This window comes from Coregonus clupeaformis, chromosome 17, assembly GCF_020615455.1.
Source record: "Coregonus clupeaformis isolate EN_2021a chromosome 17, ASM2061545v1, whole genome shotgun sequence".
In the NCBI taxonomy this organism is placed as follows: domain Eukaryota; kingdom Metazoa; phylum Chordata; class Actinopteri; order Salmoniformes; family Salmonidae; genus Coregonus; species Coregonus clupeaformis.
In genome coordinates this window covers 72,847,993-72,867,553 of record NC_059208.1, presented here as the reverse complement: position 1 = coordinate 72,867,553, position 19,561 = coordinate 72,847,993, and positions in this window count along the sequence as shown.

Genomic DNA, 19,561 nt, shown 5'->3' with positions numbered 1-19,561 from the left:
CCCCCTGTCTCTCCAAATGAGATTCCTCCACACAAACATACACGCACACACACACACACACACACACACACACACACACACACACACACACACACACACACACACACACACACACACACACACACACACACACACACACACACACACACACACACACCGAAAGTCTTCGGCCCCACCCCCCTGTCTCACCACACCTGTCACCTTGTGTGACCTTGTCGTCCCCCCACCCCTCCCCCTCTTCTCCCCTCTCCGCCCCGCTCCCTTCCTCAATGTTCTGAGGGCATAAAGTGATTGTTGTGACCCAAAGCAATTAAACCTGGGCCTCTGCCACGGAGCCGGGGGTTAGGGGAGGGGGTAGGAGGGGGGGAAGCTCACCTAAGCTCCTCTAATATATCGGACAGATAGAGGATCTGTGCTCTTGGCAGTCGTTCACTGTCTATGGGCGGTCGGAAGGTCAGTCACTCACTCATCCCATTTCTGTCTTTATTTCTACAGTGAGGGAAAAAAGTATTTGATCCCCTGCTGATTTTGTACATTTGTCCACTGACAAAGACATTATCAGTCTATAATTTTAATGATAGGTTTATTTGAACAGTGAGAGACAGAACCAGGGAGGTTTTGCCAACAAGTACTAAGTCATGTTTTGCAGAGGGGTCAAATACTTATTTCCCTCATTAAAATGCAAATCAATTTATAACATTTTTGACATGTTTTTCTGGATTTTGTTGTTGTTATTCTGTCTCTCGCTGTTTAAATAAACCTACCATTAAAATTATAGACTGATCATTTCTTTGTCAGTTGGCAAACGTACAAAATCAGCAGGGGATCAAATCCTTTTTTCCCTCATAGGTGAAATTACATTATTGAAAATAAATAGAAATAACACCCTATGAATACAAACAGTAAATGTTACATGGCTTAAGAGAGACATGAGCGGTATAATCATGTTTAGTAAAACAAGATGAAAATAACACAATTTCATGCAGATTGTAGATTATAATTCAATGACATTGGAAGAATGAAGCGCTGAGGAGTCCGCCAAGGCCCTTGGGCATGAGATGATGAACTACAGTGCATTCAGAAAGTATTCACACCACTTTACTTTTTCCAACTTTTGTTGTGTTACAGCCTGAATGTTAAATGGATTACATTGAGATTTTCTGTCACTGGCCTACACACAATACCCCATAATGTCAAAGTGGAATTATGTTTTTAGAAATTTGTACAAATTAATAAAAAATGAACAGCTGAAATGTATTGAGTCAATAAGTATTGAGTAAACCAAAAAATGTCTTGAGTCAAAATGTACAAGTCACATAATAAGTTGCATGGACTAACTCTGTGTGCAATAATAATGTTTAACGTGATTTTTGAATGACTACCTCATCTTTGTACCCCACACAATTATCTGTAAGGTCTCTCAGTCGAGCAGTGAATTTCAAATGCAGATTCAACCAGAAAAACCAGGTTTTCCAATGCCTCGCAAAGAAGGACACCTATTGGTAGATGGGTAAAGAAAACAGACAATGAATATCCCTTTGAGCATGTGAAGTTATTAATTACACTTTGGTTGGTGTATCAATACACCCAGTCACTACAAAGATACAGGTGTCCTTCCTTACTCAGTTGACAGAGAGGAAGGAAACCACTCAGGGATTTCACCATGAGGCCAATGGTTACTTTAAAACAGTTACAGAGTTTAATGGCTGTGATAGGAGAAAACTGAGGATGGATCAACAACATTGTAGTTACTCCACAATACTAACCTAAATGACAGAGTGAAAAGAAGGAATCTGTACAGAATACAAATATTCCAAAACATGCATCCTGTTTGCAATAAGGCACTTAAGTAAAACTGCAAAAAAAAAAATGGCTAAGAAATTAACTTAATGTCCTGAATATAAATCCAATACAACACATCACTGAGTACCACTCTTCATATTTTCAAGCATGGTGGTGGCTGCATCATGTTATGGGTATGCTTGTCATCAGAAAGGACTAGGTTGTTTGTTAGGGGGATAAAAATAAATGGAATAGAGCTAAGCACAGGCAAAATCCTAGAGGAAAACCTGGTTCAGTCTGTTTTCCAACAGACACTGGGAGACAAATTCACCTTTCAGCAGGACAATAACCTAAAACACAGGGCCAAATATACACTGGAGTTGCTTACCAAGACGTCATTGAATGTTAGTGAGTGGCCTAGTAACAGTTTTGACTTAAACCGGCTTGAAAATCTATGGCAAGACGTGAAAATTGCTTTTGAGCAATTATCAACAACCAATTTGACAGAGTTTGAATAATAAAAAAGAATTAAAATAATAATGTGCAAATATTGTGCAATCCAGGTGTGCAAAGCTTTTAGAGAGTTACCCAAAAAGTAATCGCTGCCAAAGGTGATTCTAACATGTATTGACTCAGGGGTGGGAATACTTATTTAAATGAGATATTTCTGTATTCATTTGTTTCCACTTTGTCATTATGGGGTATTGTGTGTAGATGGGTGTGAGAACAAAAATCAATGTAATCCATTTTGAATTCAGGCTGTAACACAACAAAATGTGGAATAAGTCAAGGGGTATGAATACTTTCTGAAGGCACTGTATACTACAGCTGACAAAGAATGAAAAGTCTGTTAAATATGAGGATATGTCCAAAATGACACTCTAGCACGTCCGTCACACAGGTCCGAAAAGTGATTAACATGTATTATGTTACACTTTACAATAAGGCTATACTAATTAACATTAGTTGATGTCCCCTTATTGTAAAGTATTACCATACTATCATTTACAGGTTTATCATAAATTATTTTTCAGACACTCATGGGTGTTTTGCAAACAGTTAGGAAGGCTGTTAGGAAGGAACATGTTGAATTACATCATGACTTATTTCAATAATGCAATGGCTTCGTCTGAAATGACACCTGTTGTTCAAAGTTGTGTTTTTTTCCCCCTGTTTAACAAATGGGCAGCTCTGATTCAGGATCCATTCAGCATCCATGCACTAAAACAAATAGCTGGGCCATCTGTTGGGGTCCAGTTCAGTTCAATGTCATTTCAACAATACTTTTTTTTTTGTATGTGACGCAACACAAACAGCAGCCAAAACAGCGTTGCCTTGAACTCTCCTGATAACTCTCCTGACCAGTGGGAATTGGAAAAAATAATAATTTTGACACACATTTTGTATGAGGGCACTGTATATTACAGCTGACAAAGAAGGAAAAGTCTGTTTTTATCCTTTAAATGTGGGGCTACGTCCAAAATGATACTCTAGCACTCTAGCACCCCCCACACACACACACACACACACACACACACACACACACACACACACACACAATCCTCCACCCCACCCCACCGCCTCCACTCCATACACATATCCTCATATACAGATCGCCCTTCTAGTGACTCACATTCTAACCAACAGATCAAAAGGCCTGAACAATCACACAGCCCTGTATTTTTGTTTGTGTCGAAAATCTCCCACAGACTGACGAGCAACTCTACGGCAGCCACTCTGATTCAAGTTTCATTAGGGGGCCTGTTTTGCGCTGATAAGTGCAACAGTGCCCATTATATTAGCTGGCTCTCAGCGAATCCCAAAATAATAATTACTGCTGTCTCTGTCTGTCTGCCATAGCTGTCATCAGCATTTCCCCTTCTCCTGTAGGAGCTTCTGGGGGGTAGGATTGGGGTGGGAGGTGGGACATTTCAATTAGAACACCTGCCCGTCTAAAGTCTCGCCAGTCTTTTCCCCCTGTTCACTAAATCACAATGCTAGACAGACTGGAGTTAGATATTCCTAATATCACAAAAAATAATGTTATTGAAACTGTTCGTGGTTATGGCGATTGGTGGTGATGTATTCACAATGATAAAATATCCCCGAAGTAGCCTCTTACCTAGGCCGACTCTGCTCCCCTGAATGACTGTGTTAACTGGGGTTAGGGTTGTATAAATCATAAACAGTTTAACAACCCTGTTTGTAAGCTTTCAAAAGTAATCAAACTCAACCGTTTATCTTTTTCAGTGATGAAGACATGGATGTCTCATGGTGGGGTATGCAAAATGGGTCAACTTTGAGCACCTCTATCAAAAAAGTAACTTTCTGACCACTTCTACCATGGGCAAACATGTATGGAAGGTTTCTTTCAAATCAAAAGTGGTGCAGTCAGAAAGTGATTGAAATCATATGGAATGATCTGTCTAGTAAATCTGCTGATGCCCTTCAGTGGGAGGCTGGTGACATTGGATTGGAAGCATTATTTGGTCACAGATGTGTCCCTCGGCCAGGGGGACTGGACACAGCAGAGGATTAATTACTATAAATCATCTCTCTCGCTCCTCTCTCTCTCTTCTCTCTCTCTCACACACACACACACACACACACACACACACACACACACACACACACACACACACACACACACATACAGGCACGTACTTACTCACACATGTTTATGACTGCTCAGACTGTTGAGTCCAGCTTGCGGCTTTCTCTCTATCCATCTATCCATCTCCATCTATCTCTCTCCATTTACGTCATCTCTCTCTCTCCATTCCTCTCTTCTCTCATATTGTGGAAGGCGTTTTGTATGGCTGTACTGTAGCCTATGTTAAAGGTATCCCATATTTCTCTGAGGAAAGCCAAGATATCACTATTACATCTTTACATCTGCCCATAAATCTCAAGATTAGCTGTTTGGTGAAAGCAATGGCACCCATCAAATGGGATCGAGGGGACCAAGAAACAAGCCTGTAAACTTGCCCTGTGGTTTAAATTGCGACATAAGTCACTCGTATTTAATAGATGCTTGCAGATATTGACAGTTAGTTGAACATTCCAGAAAAGCTCTTTCTAAGACCAAATTCTAACGCAAAACCAGTGGAAAATCTGGTTTCCAAACATAATTTGTCATCTTCTCACATGCAACGAATCGGCAAATAATTAAATGAATAAACAAATCGCGGTGAAGTAATTTAGTTTATTATTACTATTATCTACTGGTGCCGTATTTGTGTGCCATGGAATTCCGAAGCTTCTGAGAGCTTTGACCTCCCCAGCCCTGGACCAGGGGTTTGCAAAGCCTGGATCATCCCCTTTAATCCGCACTCATTAAGGATGAGCTGCATGATAGCGCACCACCACCCTCCAACCGGCCTCCCCACTGTGGATAAGTGGCGGCTTTGATGGCAAATGTTATAATTTACTGCAGGCCATTGCATGTGTGCAACTGCTGGCTCAGTAAGTAAAGCACCCACACACATCAGCATTAATAGGGACTATAGTGATTGGAGTGACAATACTCTGTAAGGGGAAGAGGAGGGACGTTTGGTCGATCAAGGGAAGTTTACTGTGAGTAGTGCACTGCACTGTACTCACAGGAAATTAGTTGTTTTAAGAGATGGGAAGGGGAGAGAAGTTGAGATTTAGAGATCTAGGTCCATTGGGTTGAGAGCTTGCGGTAAGTATGCAGTAGGCCAATCTGACTCTCATTTTTACCCACTTAAAATGTGCTTCCTTCTATAAAAACTGTAGGAAGGTCCATAAGAGGAGCAGGTATTATATTGGCCAAAACATGTAACAGAAAACATTTTTTGGGATGTTATATTAGAGATATTGGACTTTCCAAGGGCCCTCTCCTCTCCGCCAAATCTACACGTGAAGCCCTGGGGTGAACAACAGCGGGGAGTTTTGATAAATTACAGCTACGCTATCCTCCAAAGATGTGATCTCAGTTCCTGAGCAGGAACTTTTTTGTTGCCACAAAACTACATCCATACTTCCATTCATTTTTTTCTACCAGTACCGGTTACTTTCAGATGAGTCCCGTGAGGCTTGATGGGGTCATAGAGCAAAACGGAGAGTCTCATCTTTCAATATAGTGGTCATATTAGTTTGCCAAACCGGTCGGACGCTACAGACTTTTTCGTGAGAAGACCGATTTTCGCGATGTCTCATGCTCTGACAAACACCACTGTAGCTCGGCCACCTTCCACCGCAGATGTGGAAGGTCGACATTAGCGGATGCGTTGGATTGAGCCAATGCAAAAAGACAGATATCACTAGCTTAAACTGACAGATTTTGATGGGGATTTTTGAAATGATGTTACTTAGATTGACGCATGGGTGCAACACACAGCCTATGTACCACTTTCCCTTACTGAAGAAACAGGCAAATCTTTGGCCAATTTGCTGCAAATTTGCGGCAAGCTCATATTTTCACATGCAAATTCGTTTTCTGGTAAACTGTTGTGGCAAATTTGCTGCGACTTGTGATCTGCTGGCAAACAATTCTGGGAAACTTGTGGCGAACATTCTACTGTTTGCTGTAAATTTGCTGCAAATTCATTATGAATATGCAAATTAGATCCAGTTTTTGGTTACTTTGTGCATAACATTGAAGTGTGTTACAGTGCATTCAGAAAGTATTCACACCCCTTTACTTTTTTCCACATTTGGTTGTGTTACAGCCTGAACTTAAAATGTATTAAATTGAGATTTTGTGTCACTGATCTATACACACACAATACTGCATAATGTCAATGTGGAATTCTGTTGTAGAACATTTTCAAAATTACTAAAACATTTATAGTTGAAATGTATTGAGCCACTGAGTATTCAACCCCTTTGTTATGGCAAGCCTAAATAAGTTCAGGAGTGAAAATGTGCGTAACAAATTACATAATAAGTTGCATGGACTCATTCTGTGTTCAATAATAGTGGTTAACATGATATTTGAATGACTACCCCAGCTCTGTACCCAGATGTTATAGCGGGTGTAGCGAAATGCTTGTGCTTCTAGTTCCGACAGTGCAGTAATATCTAACAAGTAATATCTAACAATTTCACAACATATACCCAATACACACAAAACTAGTAAGGAATGGAATTTAAGAATATATACATATATGGACAAGCAATGACAGAGCGGCATGGACTAAGATACAGTATAATATTATAGAATAGAATACAGTATATACATATGAGATGAGTAGTGCAAGATATGTAAACATTATTAAAGTGACTAGTGTTCCATTTCTTAAAGTGGCCAGTGATTTCAATAGGCAGCAGCAGCATCTAATGTGCTAGTGATGGCTATTTAACAGTCTGATGGCCTTGAGATAGAAGCTGTTTTTCATTCTCTCGGTCCCAGCTTTGATGCACCTGTACTGACCTCGCCTTCTGGATGATAGCGGGGTGAACAGGCAGTGGCTCGGGTGGTTGATGTCCTTGATGATCTTTTTGGCCTTCCTGTGACATCGGGTGCTGTATGTGTCTTGGAGGGCGAGTAGTTTGCCCCCGGTAATGCATTCGGCAGACCGCACCACCCTCTGGAGAGCCCTGTGGTTGCGGGCGGTGCAGTTGCCATACCAGGCGGTGATACAGCCCAACAGGATGCTCTCAATTGTGCATCTGTAAAAGTTTGTGAAGGTTTTAGGTGCCAAGCCATATTTCTTCAGCCTCCTGAGATTGAAGAGGCTCTGTTGCGCCTTCTTCACCACACTGTCTGAGTGGGGTGGACCATTTCAGTTTGTCGGTGATGTGTACGCCAAGGAACTTGAAGCTTTCCACCTTCTCCACTGCGATCCCGTCGATGTGGGTAGGGGGGTGCACCCTCTGATGTTTCCTGAAGTCCACGATCATCTCTTTTGTTTTGTTGACGTTGAGTGAGAGGTTATTTTCCTGGCACCACACTCCCAGAGCCCTCACCTCCTCCCTGTAGGCGGTCTCGTCATTATTGGTAATCAAGCCTACTACTGTTGTGTCGTCTGCAAACTTGATGATTGAGTTGGAGGCGTGCTTGGCCACGCAGTCATGGGTGAACAGGGAGTACAGGAGGGGGCTGAGCACGCATCCTTGTGGGGCCCCAGTGTTGAGGATCAGCGAAGTGGAGATGTTGTTTCCTACCTTCACCACCTGGGGGGCGGCCCGTCAGGAAGTCCAGGACCCAGTTGCACAGGGTGGGGTTCAGACCCAGGGCCTCGAGCTTAATGATGAGCTTGGAGGGTACTATGGTGTTGAATGCTGAGCTATAGTCAATGAACAGCATTCTTACATAGGTATTCCTCTTGTCCAGATAGGATAGGGCAGTGTGCAGTGTGATGGCGATTGCATCTTCTGTGGATCTATTGGGGCGGTAAGCAAATTGAAGTGACAGGTAAGGTAAGGTAGAGGTGTTATGATCCTTGACTAGTCTCTCAAAGCACTTCATGATGACAGAGATGAGTGCTACAGGGCAATAGTCATTTAGTTCAGTTACCTTTGCTTTCTTGGGTACAGGAACAATGGTGGCCATCTTGAAGCATGTGGGAACAGCAGACTGGGAAAGGGAGAGATTGAATATGTCCATAAACACACCAGCCAGCTGGTCTGCGCATGCTCTGAGGACGCGGCTAGGGATACCGTCTGGGCCGGCAGCCTTGTGGGGGTTAACATGCTTAAATGTCTTAATCACGTCGGCCACGGAGAAGGAGAGGCCACAGTTCTTGCTAGTGGGCCTCGTCAGTGGCACTGTGTTATCCTCAATGTGGGCGAAGAAGGTGTTTAGCTTGTCTGGAAGCGAAACGTCGGTTTCGGCGACATGGCTGGTTTTCCTTTTGTAGTCTGTGATTGTCTATAGACCCTGCCACATACGATTCAAATAGAATCTCAAGATAATAATTTGCCAGAAAAAAACTCTAGTGAACTGTTTGCCACCAATGGCAATAAATATTATTGTTCCAAAGGTTTGCCGCAAATTCACCACCACTGGCAAACATTTGCAAACTTCTGGCAACATTTTGTGGCACACTATTTAGTTTTCAGCAACTTTACCACAAACTTGCGGGAAGTTTGCAGCAACAAATTCATTTTTGGTAATGGTTCCCAGATGAAGAAAGAAACAGCTAATTAATCTGGAACTCATTACAAAAAATTATTCCGTTCATTACCTCAGTGTTCTAAATAAATGAGATGGGGAGGGTTGCAAGAGTTTAATAGAGCCAACCTGACAATGAACCCAGAGAAAGTGTTTTGTAGCTTGACTTTCATTACAAGTTCAATTTGTCCTCTCTACTCTACCGATAAATAAGAATGCCTTCTATTGTTGCTTTGTCCCAGCCATGTTGGAACATCTCCATAGACCTGCATTTTATTAGCTTTTGTCTATCCCAGAAGAGTAAAATGTACAGTTAATGTGCTTTTAGAATCCAATAGTAGTGGAGGCCCCCCCAAAAATAATATGTACAGTGGGGAAAAAATGATTTAGTCAGCCACCAATTGTGCAAGTTCTCCCACTTAAAAACATGAGAGAGGCCTGTAATTTTCATCATAGGTAAACGTCAACTATGACAGACAAAATGAGAAAAAAAAATCCAGAAAATCACATTGTAGGATTTTTAATCAATTTATTTGCAAATTATGGTGGAAAATAAGTATTTGGTCAATAACAAAAGTTTCTCAATACTTTGTTATATACCCTTTGTTGGCAATGACACAGGTCAAACGTTTTCTGTAAGTCTTCACAAGGTTTTCACACACTGTTGCTGGTATTTTGGCCCATTCCTCCATGCAGATCTCCTCTAGAGCAGTGATGTTTTGGGGCTGTCGCTGGGCAACACGGACTTTCAACTCCCTCCAAAGATTTTCTATGGGGTTGAGATCTGAAATGCTTCTTACGAAGCCACTCCTTCGTTGCCCGGGCGGTGTGTTTGGGATCATTGTCATGCTGAAAGACCCAGCCACGTTTCATCTTCAATGCCCTTGCTGATGGAATGAGGTTTTCACTCAAAATCTTACGATACATGGCCCCATTCATTCTTTCCTTTACACAGATCAGTCGTCCTGGTCCCTTTGCAGAAAAACAGCCCCAAAGCATGATGTTTCCACCCCCATGCTTCACAGTAGGTATGGTGTTCTTTGGATGCAACTCAGCATTCTTTGTCCTCCAAACACGACGAGTTGAGTTTTTACCAAAAAGTTCTATTTTGGTTTCATCTGACCATATGACATTCTCCCAATCCTCTTCTGGATCATCCAAATGCACTCTAGCAAACTTCAGAAGGGCCTGGACATGTACTGGCTTAAGCAGGGGGACACGTCTGGCACTGCAGGATTTGAGTCCCTGGCGGCGTAGTGTGTTACTGATGGTAGGCTTTGTTACTTTGGTCCCAACTCTCTGCAGGTCATTCATTAGGTCCCCCCGTGTGGTTCTGGGATTTTTGCTCACCGTTCTTGTGATCATTTTGACCCCACGGGGTGAGATCTTGCGTGGAGCCCCAGATCGAGGGAGATTATCAGTGGTCTTGTATGTCTTCCATTTCCTAATAATTGCTCCCACAGTTGATTTCTTCAAACCAAGCTGCTTACCTATTGCAGATTCAGTCTTCCCAGCCTGGTGCAGGTCTACAATTTTGTTTCTGGTGTCCTTTGACAGCTCTTTGGTCTTGGCCATAGTGGAGTTTGGAGTGTGACTGTTTGAGGTTGTGGACAGGTGTCTTTTATACTGATAACAAGTTCAAACAGGTGCCATTAATACAGGTAACGAGTGGAGGACAGAGGAGCCTCTTAAAGAAGAAGTTACAGGTCTGTGAGAGCCAGAAATCTTGCTTGTTTGTAGGTGACCAAATACTTATTTTCTACCATAATTTGCAAATAAATTCATTAAAAATCCTACAATGTGATTTTCTGGAAAAGAAATTCTCATTTTGTCTGTCATAGTTGATGTGTACCTATGATGAAAATTACAGGCCTCTCTCATCTTTTTAAGTGGGAGAACTTGCACAATTGGTGACTGACTAAATATTTTTTCCCCCCACTGTAGATAGGAGAGTGGTCTGAAAAACTATTGCAGTAAATAAAAGTGTTAGTGTCAATTCCATTTTTTTTCAGTCAATTCACTTCAATGACTGAATTGAAATGAGATTCATCCCAACCCTGATGAATAGTTACATAACCATGTGTCTGTGTCTGATTACAACTCCCAGAATGAACCTCTCTAGGTGTGGGCGGGAGGGGGGCTGGGGATGAGAGTGAAGGGAGACAACCCTTGCCTTAGTCTCGGAGAGATTGTGATAGAAGTCCTCTGGTGAGTTTCTAGAGGGAGGCTTCCGTTTTATTCTCTACTGAAACATTGGCTGGATTAACCTAATCAAAAGATAAATCAGACTTGAAACACCAAAGGCAGCGATGGTGGCCTCTTAAACCGACTCCACCGGGCAAGAGGATTGAGATGGAGAGCAGGGAGACAATGGGTAGACACGGTTCCCACACCCTTTAGGATTTCCTCGACTGCCAAAAGGCTGGGAGGCTAGGGGAATTAGCTGTTCCCAGTTTACCCCAAGTCAGTGCCCGAGATGGAGTGGGATTTCTACCCCAAATATGAATTACCATGCAGACGAGCGAGGAATAGTTTACTGTGACTGACAAACAATAGACAAGTGAGTTTGTGAGATTGAAGGATTAAAATAAAGTGTGAATAAATGCAATGCTACTACCAATGTGACGTAACCACTATTATCTGAGAAATTTGCTTTCGAAGTGAAGGGAACTGAGTAGGAGCATGATGAAATGCCTCGATAACCACCACTCTTTGTCAAAGATCTTGAACTAGAATGACAGTTCTAGTTAGACAGTCCTAACTAGAACAGTCATGATAGTTAGGGGCCTTGAGGGAGGACAGTCGATGTCTCAACCCCAATCTAAGTGGACAGGCCCAAAATATACCCATACAGCCCCAGCCTATACTACACTTCTCCTGGCCTAGTCTACTTCCGCCTTGCTCACTCCATTATAGCCTGCACCAGCCAGACAGCCACAAGCCCTATACAGTAGAAGCCCCAAACTTACATCCAGCAAACTCATCCCGTCGTACATTGCAGCCCACCCCAGCTTACAGTACATGACACTCTGCCAGCTCCGGCCTACACCAGCCTACTCACACTAACTCTCTGGGCATTTCGATTTGCTTGTTGTGTCCTCACATTACTGACCATCAGGGCATGAGACACCATTAAGGGCAATCCCAGCCTCTCACCAGGGATTTAAAGGAGCGATGAGCCGATTGCCCCAAAACTAGCGGAAATTAGCTTTTCCCATGCCCTGTTCGCCTGGTTAGTAAGGAGCGCTGTACTTTCTTTTTAAGCTACCCCGTGCCACATGGTCGAAGGGGATAGGGGACAAGAGCGAGGGATTTTTTTTCGGGTGGGAGAAAATGAGATATACAGCCTTAATCTGTGGTGGAATAAACACATAAATAAAACATGGCAAGGAATTACTTCTCCATCTGTCTGCCTTAAACGCTGATGCATCTAATCGTCAATATCTAAGCTTGGTGAAAGAGAAAAAGAAGGAAAAAACAAGTGTCCATCCATGAGAAAAAATACTGAGGGTTGAGAGAGAACAGAGGCCTCCCTGACTGTTCTGTTGTGATACAGTTGAACATGGAGCATAGTCAAAGGCTGGTGTTGCAGTAACAGGGTCATTGATAGGATATAGTGATCTTTGGCTCACCTGATGACTTCTACATCACAGCACTCAGCTTGAGGCCAAACTCCAAGCATTCTTTTCTCTCTCTTTTCTTCCTATCCCTAAATTGATTTGATGATGCAGCGAGGGGGAACCCTATACTGCCTCGCCACGGTCACTTAATTGTGTGGGGAACATCATTTTTCAACCGCAGCCCAACTCTTCCCATCCCCAAGAGGTGCTTTTCTTTAAGAGTAATCATTATGTTGTTTAGAACGAGCCGCTAGGCACATTGAAAATGCAACTAGGACCAACAAACCGAGGCACAAACAGAGGCACACTCCAGGGGTATGGCGCACGACGGAGCGAAAACAGAAGGAAGCAACCCCGGAGAGAAATGGAGCGAGCGGCTCATTTTGATCGCCTGAAGTCCCTTGCGGTTTATCGATCCTGGAATCTCATCAAGCTTCGCTTTTCTCCATGGTCATGTCACAGTGCTATTGAAAGACGTGTATCTCTCAGCGTTCAATCTGAATGCACTTAAACAGAACTGAAGAGAAAAAGGGAATAAACACTTTATGGAGTGAGCGGGGAGGCAGCTTATAGCGTTTCTCGGCAAATTCATAATGAAGTCGACAACTTTCCAAAAAAGGGAAATTCGGATCATTTGTTAACTGAACGATGCTGCTTTGTCGTCGAGTCAAGCCCACTTATTCTGTATTCTACTTCTCTCTTCAAATTCGCTCCCTGTCAAAAGCTATAATATATGGCCCCGCTCATCATTGACACCTTAAGAAAAAATATAGTTTCACTATATGTTACCGGCTTGTCCGTTACAGTGCAGCCGTCGTCTCATTTGTGACAAATTCAGGGATGTCACCCGATAACACCTTGACAAATGGCTTCCCTCCCCCTCCTCCAATAACCAATAAATCTCTCTCTGGCTGTCTGGCTCCAATATTAGATGGTACTATGTGATATTATATCACGACACAGCTGAGCACATTAACCAGACTGGTTCTGTGAATAGATATGGAGGAGGCATCGGTGGGAAAGAGTTTTGTGTGAGGAACAGGGCACTGTTCAAATACCTTTCAAATGCATCCTTCCTTCCTCCCTTCCTTGAGATAATCACATGGTTTCTTTCTACCCCATTGTTCTCACCAATCTTACTGTGTTAGATCAGTGATTTCCTTAAGGAAAGTAAGGAAGGAAGGGTGCATTTTAAAGTTGTTTGAAAAAAATGAAAAGCTGCATGGTCCTCAATGGGGAAGAGGAATCCAGGGCAGGGGCTGCATTCCCCAGCCCCCACAGAACTAGTTATCACCTGTCAGTGGTTGGTGCACTGGGACAGGTAATATGCACACAGAATGAGTCCTTCTGAGGCTCAGAGAGGGAGAGAGCCACGTACGCACAGAGGCACCGAGCTAGCTAGCTCTCCCTGCAACCCGTCAAACACTGGGGTTAGTTTGCCTTGCAACCCATCATCACATCATCACAGTGGGGTAATATAAACACACGTTGTACGAGAGGAAGAATGCATGGCGTACACGCTTGAGCAAGGAGAGATAAATTCTGTCTCACAGTTAGTTCACAGGCAGAGAGAGAGCAGTGTCTGCAGGAAAAATAAAGTTTCCAGAATCTCCTCTAGAGCTACGCATGTGTGTTGCTGTTGTGGCTGTAACGTATGTTTGTCCTGGTTTGATGTCCTTTGTTGCATTTGTGTAGATGTATTTTGGTTTGCTGTGGCTAAGAAAGGCCATCTACAAAGATGAATACAGTAGTATACAGTGTGTGAAGAGGCATACATAGAAATCCTGTGTTGATGAAGTATTTTAGCTATGGTAGCTTGATGTGACCTGAGCACCTGTGTGTTGTGCTGCTGTCAGGTGTTAGTGAAGAGAGGCCATCTTTCTCTCGCACATCGTGCCTGTCTCTCCCCGAGGAGCGGCCCGAAATAGTCTTGCGTCACCGACCAATGGGGTGGCATGACGCCTCCTCTCCCAGAACAGGCGCCACAACAGGGCCCAGATAAGAGGATTATACCACTATTATGTACCCCAGGGGGGTATTAGCCAGGGCAGAGAAACAGTGTTTATAAGGGCAGGACCTCAGCCTCCACGGCCTCTACCAGTGACAGTGTAATAGACGGCAATGGAAGCTGGTGACACGGCATGAGGAAGGCAGGGGAGGCATCAGGGTCGTGGCCAACTTGCTTCACACTCTGAGTTTGCTGCTCCTCACATCCACAAGCCCCCGGACTGTGTTTTAACACGGCTCTGTAAGGGGAGTGCATCACGTGGAGGGCTTCTCGTGTGTCTTTCTCGTGTGAAATGGATCTGGCTGAGATGGCGGAGAGGATTCGTGCTATGGGCCTTAAGATGTGCTTTTATTCATATACAGTGCCTTCAGAAAGTATTCATACCCCTTGACTTAGTCCACATTTTGTTGTGTTACAGTCTGAATTTAAAATTAATTAAATTGAGATTTTGTGTCACTGATTTACACACAATACCCCATAATGTATAGATTTAGCAGTGGGCGGCTGCCAAGAGGTGATATTTCTGTTACAATGTCTGAAAATGAGCGACGGTTCTTTTGCAACATAAGTGTACGACATTTAGGCTAATTGTGCCAGTAACCCAAAACTATATCCAGTCACAGGGCACTGCAATGGGATCCCTGTTCGCACCGAATTATGCAAATGTGTCATGGAGATGTTTGAAGAAGATTTTTTAGTTTAGCCCCATCTTGAAATGTTGGTTCCGTTATATTGATTATGTTTTTTTCCATTTGGAGTGGGACCTATGAGCAATTGGAAGGGTTCAGACTGTACATTAATTCCAGGTTCCCCACTATTAAGTTCACTCTCGAATCCAGTGAGGAAATATAGTGGTTCACAGAGACAATGGACTTCAGACCACTGTGTACCACAAGAAGACAGACAGAGACAATTTCCTGGATTATTCAAGTTACCAACGATCTACTCTTAGATACAGTCTACCTTATAGCCAGATAAAGAGGGTCAGAAGAATATGTAATACTGACGATGAATTTGAAAAACAAGCGACCACCTTGTGTGATCACTTTTCCTCCAAGGGTTATGATAAGAAATAGTTGGATAATTGTGTTTTGAGAGTACGTAATGTTACACAAGACACCTTATTCACCCCTAAACCTGCCCCTGCCATAATTGTGTAAACTGTAATGCAATGATAAAGGGAGATTTCTTTCTTACCCCCATACGGGAAAGAAAATGTATGTCTAGGTTAAAATATCTTGTAAAACAAAATTTGTGGTCTATTTACTGAAGTGTCCATGTGGTTATTATTTTGTTGGGAAGTCTAAGAGAGAATTGAAAGTACGCATTAAAGACCACAAGAGCAACATCCGAACTGGTGACGAGAAGTCCCCTGTAGTCAGACACTTTAACACGGCGGGACATGATGTGTGCCAACTCAGATTTCAGGGCATAGAAATTGTACAGTCACCAAAGAATTGATAGACAAAGAGAGGCATATTATATCGATGCCTTACAAATCGAGAGCCCTAGAGGCATAAAGGAATAACTTCTGTTAGGTTGCTTCATGTGTGCAACAGGTGCACTATTCTTTATAAAAAAATTATAATAATTAAGCTCTTGTCGAAAACAGTAGAAAATTTATGTAAATAATGAATGTAAATAATGGATGTAAATAATGAATGTACATAATGAATGTAAATAATTAATGTAAATAATGAATGTAAATAATGATTGTAAACAATCAATGTAAATAATGATTGTAAATAATGATTGTGAAAAAAGATAGAAGCAGTTCTACAAGGTGACATTATCTATAAATATGGGTGAATGCCATTTGTTCTCCAAACGCTGACAAAGCCTGTGGCCAAAACGTGTCAGTTTCCTCTGACCTCTGCTGCAACAAAAAAACACATTAAAACTTGAAAAAGATTCCAGTGAAAGTGTTTTTTTTGGTTTCTTTAATTGTGGCAGTACAAGCAACATGTAAACAGCATTTCATATCCAACCAGGTGCCTTAAACTGAAAATTCACTCAAAAACTACCTTTTGGTATTTTTTTAATTAGTCCACTGTTGATACATTCCCAAAATGTTTTGCATGTCAGCAGTTAAGTTTTCAAGATATTGGACTTTCAAGAAGCAATGTCATTGGCCAACTCATTATGATGATGAAACATGCCATACACCTAACTCAGTTGCCAAGTGCAGGAGAGTTGGGGCGGAGCACTTGCTTTGTTACCAACCAATAAGGAGCTCTTATGTAGAAAATGACTGTCAATCAAGCCGTAAGCTCACAGAACAGTGTGTGTGTGTGTGTGTGTGTTTGTGTGTGTTTATGTGTGTGTGTGTGTCAAGCTGCACACACACACCCCTACAGGTCTCCACAGCTGTGCCCTGGCAGCAGGGTAGAAGAAAGCTCTTTCATGGGGAGTCAGGAAATTCCCCCGCTGGCACTGTAACAACAGCCGGTGAAGAGGGCTGCCACAGGGGCCACTCCATAGAGCAAAATACCAGCCACCCAGGGCTAACCTGCCTGGGCCGTTCCACTCCATTCAACGGCAGAGGGGACGCTTTCAGGACCTTCATAACTCGCAGCACTTACTGCCAAAGCATTCAAGTCTGGGAACAGTTCTCCGAGCCCCCCCCCCCCCTTTTCTTCTCCTGCAAACTTCCCATAAAATAAATAGCTTTTTCCTCTCCCACATCTCAGGATAACTGGGCAACGGTGAATAGTGAATAGGAGTCCTGGCCTGGCCCTGACAAGTGTAAAAATTAGATTTAGTGGCTTGTGATAAAGCATGCTAAAAGTTAAAGCCAAGGCTGATGAAAGGAGCCATGTTGAAAACGAGCATATGGTAGGTGAGATGTAACCCTTGCAGCCTCGACAGGCCACTCGTGTCTGGGAGTAAGTGCTGCTGATCTACAGAGAAAGAAACACAGATAAGGCCGAGTGGAAATACAGCCCAAGAAATGTACCAAGGGAAAATATAATTTCCTGTCTGCCTTTTTTACATGGCAGTGACCTCTGCCCTCTGGGTGGCTCTTTGGCTCTGTTTCCCTCGCTCTCTCTCTCTATCAGCCACGCACACGGAATATGGTTGTGCGCATCCACACCGGCAATCTCATGCTCTCTTATGCAGTAATACACACATATGCTCAGACAGTAAGACACACACACACCAATCCACACATACAATCACACACCAATCCACACAGGCAATCTCTCGCTCGCTCATGCACATACAACCCCCCCCCCCCCGCCCACACGCACAAGCGCTCACTGTCCAATGTCAATATTTTCTGAAGGATGGCCTCCCTGGGGATGTATGCAGGCAATCTGGAGTGGTCTGAGGCCCTGCACAATGAAAGAGCCTGTGATTGCATTCGACCGTGCCTTAAAAAGATGTCGTACATCAAACGGAGCAACAGATAAAATGGCCATTCAGAGTGAATTAATCAGTGGAGTGCCATTCATGGGAACTCAACCATTAGTCTCAATATTATAAATAAGGCAAATTCCGCACAACCCGTCTTTCTTTAAAAAGCAAATGTAAATAACCCGAGATAACGATGTGTAGTGCCAGGCTGCTGAATGTGCTCGCCCGGCATTAGACCACGCTCAATGGCCATCGGCGGTGGGTTTTTATCAGACCATTGCAAGATGGAGTGACCTTGAGCCAGGTGTAGTGTTACTGGCCTTTCTAGTGTTAATAGCGTAACTAGCGTTAATAGCATACCACGTGTCCCAATTCTGGGGAACCTGGCCATTTAGATTCCCAGTCACCGCAGGAACAAGTAGTCCTGCCGAGCATTGACCATTTGCATTGGGCTCGCTCTTTAACATCAGATAGGATATGCTCTGTGATCTTATGGCGATGCCTGCTGTGGGATACCAGAGATAAATCACAGATTGCGTTGGCCCCCACTTCCAACCCGCATTCCGGCATTTCAATCAAATTAGGCCGACAATCTGGTTAAAGCCACAAAAACACACAGAAAGATCAATGAAAAGGACAAGCAATTTCACCCCTGGAGAGTCTTGCAAATACTGAAGAAAAAAAAACACTTCAAAGACCTGGTCTCTAAGTGGGTAACAGCGCACACCTCCTTGGATGGAGGGCTACAGCAGCACGGTACCTTCTTTTGATCAAGCATACGAAATGGTCTTGTTGGTCTCCTTGGTCTTGCTCTGCATCGCAAAATGCCAGACCACACATGAAGGGGACCTAGCTTTTCTTTGTAGCGTATTGTTAGTGTTAGCGAAATGCTTGATCTGTCGCAATACGTTAGCATAGCAAACTTCTCTGACTTTGCATTTGAGCAGTTCAGATGACTGTGGAAAGACAGGGCTGTTATTCCACTGAGAATACTATGGCTGGATCCATACTCTGTCTGCTGACTGGACATTGAACAGTTAGTCTTTAGTCTCAGGACACACTGGCCCAAGGCATCGGACATCAGCATGTCAGTCTGTTTCATCATGGAGTGATGCATCGGTAATGAGTAGCCATCTGTCACTGTCCCCTTTACCTCCACAATGTGGGAGTGTAGTAAATACATTAAATGAAAGGTTGGGTCAATATGGTGGCATAATGACTAGCCTAAGGTCCATGACGCCTTCCTCTAATGTGGCCCTGACTCTCAATAAGGAGATTATGTCTCTAGAGCCCCCTCTAGGTGTGTTCTCTCTTTTATTTTTACTTCTTTAACATGCACATGCACGTGAACACACACACACACCTGCCAATGTGTGTATCTTCATAAACTAAACTAAACACACACCACCCACACACACACAGTCACAGTTGCACGCACGCACGCACGCACAAACACACACACACACACACACAATACCACCATGTCCTTGGGAAGATCCAAGTTATGAGTATACCCCTTCAACAGATATCTGCTGTATCACCCTACCCAGCATCATCATCAAAGGACTGGATGTACTTGGTATTTTCATTCCCATGCCAAGAACAACCTACAATCTACCACCAAGGTTACTTGAATGACAACTCTGACAGCTACTTGGTAGCTAGACGGAGAGAGGTGGAGAGGGGAAGAAAAGAGGAGGAGTTGACTTTACT